This window comes from Sabethes cyaneus, chromosome 2 (genome assembly GCF_943734655.1).
Source record: "Sabethes cyaneus chromosome 2, idSabCyanKW18_F2, whole genome shotgun sequence".
Classification (NCBI taxonomy): Eukaryota; Metazoa; Arthropoda; class Insecta; order Diptera; family Culicidae; genus Sabethes; species Sabethes cyaneus.
The window spans coordinates 175,709,209-175,715,208 of record NC_071354.1 but is presented as its reverse complement, the minus strand read 5'-3'; positions in this window follow the sequence as shown (position 1 = coordinate 175,715,208).

The following is a 6,000-nucleotide window of genomic DNA, read 5'->3' as shown; positions in this document are numbered from 1 at the left end:
TCGAGAACTAATCAAGCAAATAGAACCAAACTTGGCATGTGGAGGTTTCTGGAGGCAAAAATATTTTCTATGGTGAATTAGGACCCCTCCCAACTTTAAGAGGGAGTGCTTCTACACAAATGAAATACAAATTTCCTCATAATTCGAAAACTAATCAAGGAAATGGAACCATATTTGGCATGTGGGTGTTTTTGGAGGCAACCATTTTTTCTATGATGAATTGAGATCCCTTACCTTTTTAAGAGGGGGGGCTCTCATACAAACGAAATACAAATTTCCTCATAACTCTAGAACTAATCAAGCAAATGGAACCAAATTTATCATGTGGATATTTTTGTAGGCAAGAATATTTTCTATGGTATATTTTCTATGGATTTCCCCACTTTAAGAGGGGGGGGCTCCTATACAAATGAAAAACAAATTTCCTCAAAACTCGAGAACTAATCAAGCAAATGGAACCAAATTTGACATGTAAGTGGTTTTGGACGCAAGATTTTTTTATGCGAATTATGGCCCATCTCCCCTTTAAGAGGGTGGGCTTCCATACAAATGAAATGCAAATTTCCTCTTATCTCGAGAATTAATCAATCAAATTGAACCAAATTTAGCATGTGGGAGTTTTAGATGGCAGAAATTTTTTCTATGGTGAATTACGACCCCTTCCCCTTTTAAGAAGGGAGCTCCCATACAAATGAAATTCAAATTTCCTTATAACTTGAGAACTAATCAAGCAAATGGAACCAAATTTGGCATGTGGGAGATTTTGGAGTCTTGAATTTATTTTACGATAGTTAGAGACCTCTCACCCCTGTGGTAGGGGGATATGGACTCTCATACAAATAAAACAGAAATTTTTGCGAAACTCAAAAACTAATCGAACTCGAGAAATTCGAGACTTCCATAAAACATTAGTCAATACAAGACCACAAAAACTATCTATAGTAACACTAGATCATTCAGGACGAGACGGTCGCGAGTGTTGACGGTGACCCGCCGTCGGAAGCGCCGCCCACTGGGGGGTTTGCAAAACTCGAGATTGTGACAAAGATCATCCGAGATTCATGATTTATGTACAACACAGGTTAATTTGTGGCAATACGAAGTTTGTCGGGTCAGCTAGTAACAACTAAAAAAGAATATGTCAATACAACACTATGCGACTGGTAATTGAGAGTAGATTTTGTGCATATATTGATTTGGTTTGAATGCAACTCATGACTCCGATAAGATAACACATTTCATGTTGTTTTGGAAAATTCGTTTAAACGCATACTAATAAAAATAGCCTTAGTCGTGTCTGAGTTAGTTAGAGTTAGTCTGTCTTAGTTAGATGTCATTTTAGTATACTGTGATTGCATAGGTAAGCAAAACATAAACTGATAGCTTTATTTTGTTAAACAGAATACAAAATGGCGAAACGAACGAATTTAAGCGAATCAAGCCAAAAACTGAAAAGGTCTTGTCCCTAGTAAAAACAAGCAACTTTGCTGAAGAAATAAAATTTCTATCTTTATCGAGTGTTGAACTATAGAGCATATTCTTTGAAATTTCTTTAAAAATTAGTTTTTCATACTTAGCTTTTGTTAGTTGCATTTTACAAAAATATATTGTTTTAGGTAATTATCAAAGCACTCAAAACACACATTTCTGCAGAAGACCGTAAATCTCTTGGACCATTACTTGCTAAGTTATCGCACATTCAAGATGTAAATTTCCACAGCTTCACGAGCCTGCGGAGTAAAATGGGGCGAGTGAATTCATGAAATCAGTACTTCACCTTAAAACTTAGGTCGAGTACGACAAACTTGTATAAGTGCCACTTGTACCCAACCGGCAGGGAATAGCAAGCATCCGTCCGCCATAATCTTAAAGCACGCACACTTTTAAACCATTTTATGAAACACAAAAACAAGTGAATTCATAGCTTCCATAAACTTGTAGAACATTATAAGCATTGAAAACGAATGAAAAGCAATATTTTCACCGAAAGATTGCTAAAGATTGAAGCAATTCTAAAAGAAAATATTAAAACATATGCTTTCCGTATTATAATAAGGGTGGATGGGGTTAAGCGACACCTTTACTTTTCTGCAAAAATGAGTGTTTTTAGTCCTTCAATAATCTCCTAGAAGCATATATTCTTTTAAAATGCTACCAACATAAGTTAAGTATGAAAAACTAATTTTCAAAGAATTTCCAAAGAAAATACTCTATTGCTCTGCACTCGATGAGATAGAAATGTCATTTCTTTAGTAAAGTTGTTGCGTTTATATTTTCTTCAACTATGGTTTGAATGCTTCAATAATAGCCTAGAAAAATGTATTCTTGTAAAATGCTAAGTATAAAAAAAGAACTTTCAAAGAAAATACTCTATAATTCTGCACTCGGTGGAGACAGAAATTTTATTTCTTCAGCAAAGTTGCTTGTTTTTACATTTTTCACAACTTTGCCTAAGAAACTATGTTTATATTTCCTAGCACAAAAACCCGATTTAATTCACCTGTTGATGTTGGTGAAAGAAAACTTTGTTATAACCTCTTACCATCTATACCTATAAAAATAACTCGAGAACTAATCTAGTAAATGGAACCAAATTTGGCATGTATTGATTTTTGGAGCCGGGATTTTATGCTATGGTGTACCTCTCCCTCCTTTAACAGGAGAAAACCCCAACCTTACCAGCTTCATTACCATCAACGAATGCGGTACCATATCGAACGCTTTAACAAGATCCACTTAGACGGTAAGTATCAATCTACTGACGCTTCTCAAATGCATTCGTCAGCATAGAAACATTACTTACTTATTTACTTATTCAGCCGAGAGCCGTGGTGGCTCTTGCCGTATCAAGAATTCCTCTCCATTGTACTCGGTCCTGGGCTACTCATCGCCAATTCGTTGCGCGTCTCGACACACGCAGGTCAGCTTCAACCTGGTCGAGCCATCTAGCACGTTGAGCCCCTCTATTCCTGGTGCCGGTGGGGTTCTTGAAGAGAACGGATTTCACTAGACAGTCGTCCCTCATCCTTACGACGTGGCCGGCCCACCGTAGTCTCCCAACTTTCGACAGGTGTACGATAGGAATCTCTGCAAGCAGTGCCTGTGACTCGTGATTCATACGCCTCCGTCACTCTCCGCTTTCCGTTTGTACTCCGCCAAAAATAGTCCGCAACACCTTTCGTTCAAAAACTGCAAGTGCACGTATGTCTTCCGTAAGTAAAGTTACTGTCTCAAGTCCGTAGAGGACTACCGGTCTGATTAGCATTTTGAATATCGTCAGCTTTGTGCGGCGGCGTATGCTCCTTGATCGAAACGTCTTGCGAAGGGAAAAGTAGGCTCGATTTCCAGCTTGAATGCGTCGTTGGATCTCCTTACTCGTATTATTGTCGGCGGTGACCAGAGATCCCAAATATGCGAACTCATCAACCACATCAGTTCATCGCCGTCAATAGTCACTGTCCGTGGGAGGCAAACGTTACTTTCTCGGGAGCCTCTTCCTACCATATATTTGGTTTTCAACGCATTAATTTGTAACGCTGCGTCGGTCCTTTCCGGCGGCTCTATTATTCTTCAGTAGACCGACTTTTCGTCGGATCTCTTCGAGATCGGGAGCCGGTATGCTGTTGTCGTTTGTAGGTACTCCGAGGTTAACTTTCATTGCGTCTCCTGCTGCTATATCGCCGTTGAGGTGTTCATCGAAGAACTGCTTCCACCTGTCGGCCACCTCGCGCTCATTTGTGATTAGATGCCCTCCCTCGTCCCTACACATGTCAGGATTTGGTGTGTGGGCCTTGCGAGTTTGGTTCACCTTCTGGTAAAACTTGCGGGTATCATTAGCCCGAAATTGTTGTTCAAGCTCCTCACGATCTCTGTCCTTCTCTGGCGCTTTTTCCTTCTCAAGATCGTGGTCAACTCATTCCTCGCTCGTCGATACTTGGCCAAATTCTCTCTCGTGGATATGCTCAAATAGTTTTCCCAAGCTCTTTTTTTACTCTCTATCGCTTCTTGGCATTCCCCGTCAAACCAATCATTTCGTGCACTCGAGGTTTCCACACCTAGCACCGCGGTTGCGGCCTCGTTGACGGCTGAGCGTATCCTACTCCATCCGTTTTTGAGGGTCGAAGCATCTAGCTCCACAGAGGAAGGCAGAGCTTCATCCAGTACGCGCGCGTAGTTTTCGGCAGTTCGCGGGTTGTCTAGTTGTCGAATGTTTAGCCGAGGAGGGCGACTTTGTCGCGAGGTATAAACCGTCGATAGTTTTGAGCGCACATGTACTGCTACTAGGTAGTAGTCCGAATCAATATCCATACTCCGAAAGGGAGCGTAATAATCTATGTTGCTTGAATTACACCTTTTTAATAATTATTTCAGACATTTATTTAATCTGAATAACACTATTTTTGAACTACGCCATATTAAAGCCCACCGAGTAACAAATTTCAATGCAAGTGTTTCTGTAGAGGGTAATGCATGGTTAGGCTAATTTGTTTAGCATTCCGCAGTATTTTTCACATGGGTAATGAATGGTTAGCACGTTTTTATATGTTAGGGAGTCATTGTTATTGAAAGTTGCATGATTTTTAAAAGAAAATTCGAATTTTCTTCTCAAATATTGACGATAGCAAGTTACTATATTCTAGAAAAGAATGAAATTTGACTGTTTGAAAATCATAATCAAACATGTCAAATGTGTTAAAACACTGTGAAAAGAATTGTGTTCAAAAAGTTTAATATCGTGGAGTTTCCAACAAAATAGTTTCTTATCTCCACAACTATAATAGCTAGAAGATTACTTTTTTTGGCAAAGTTCTTTATTATATTCTTCTCAAAAAATTTGAAGAACATTGTTTTGTTCTATCTCTTGGATCTCTTGGTCAGAGAGGTAGAAGGGAGTGCGAAATGCCCTAAAAGTGATCAGAATGGAATATGTACAGTTTGTTCTAAGTTATATACAAAAAAATAAAAATTGAAAAAATACCCGATTTTGACACTGTCCCGTTTTTGTCACCCCGCATTATAGCGTAAATCGGTTCGACCAACTCTAAGAAACGTTCTCATTGCTCAGTTCGTCGAATCCTATCGATTGGTATATGATACTCGACCCTCGGGGCTTCGGATCAATTTCGTGATTTTCGACCAATTTCTTTTCGACCTTTGTTTTATAGCACCATCTTCTCTTTATGGTTGACTAAATGCCAGTGCCAATCACATTATAAATTATTCCAAGATTTTTATTTTCAGATAAATCGAATAAAAGTTGTGTAGGTAACAACAACAATTTCTACCATCTTATTCCTGGTTCGCGATTTGAACCTGACGCGAGTGTGTACTACTAGAGAGCCGTCATTTACGCCACCGATTAGGAACGGTTATACGGGAAAAAAATGAGTCATAAAACCGCGTAGCGTTGAACATTCGACAAATGAAAAGATCATATCAGTCGTCACGTGATGCCTATCGCCTCGGAATTATTTACTAACGCGGAAGAAACGGTGTGGTACGGTGGTACCGTACCCCTTTCAAAACAGAGTGCTATCGCTCTAATGACTCAATGATTTGCAACTTTTACCGGATAAAGTTCTCAAACAGGCGAACTGAAAATCTGTGATAATTTATGAATCTAGTAGAGTGTTTATCACTTCGTAAAAAGTTAAAACATCCAAATATTTTCTCTAGAATAGTTGAAACCGACTTCGATTATTCTTATTTATGTATTTTTCGGGTTTCCGTCTATATTTGTCAGATATTTTGCAATCTTGCCCAGTTTCTGACTGTATTCTTTTAATGATTAAAAATATTTTTGCCAGCTACAATTACACATCGGCTGATATTTATGGCTTTAGTATAAGACATTGCAAAACACACGCGTTACTATTTTAAATAATTGACCGCACATTCGTATGATAAAAAATTTATATTGCTCAGAAAAATCGTGACATGGTTCGGAACTCACTTCATCTTCTGTAGAACGATGCAAAAACTAACGATTCAATACTGTTT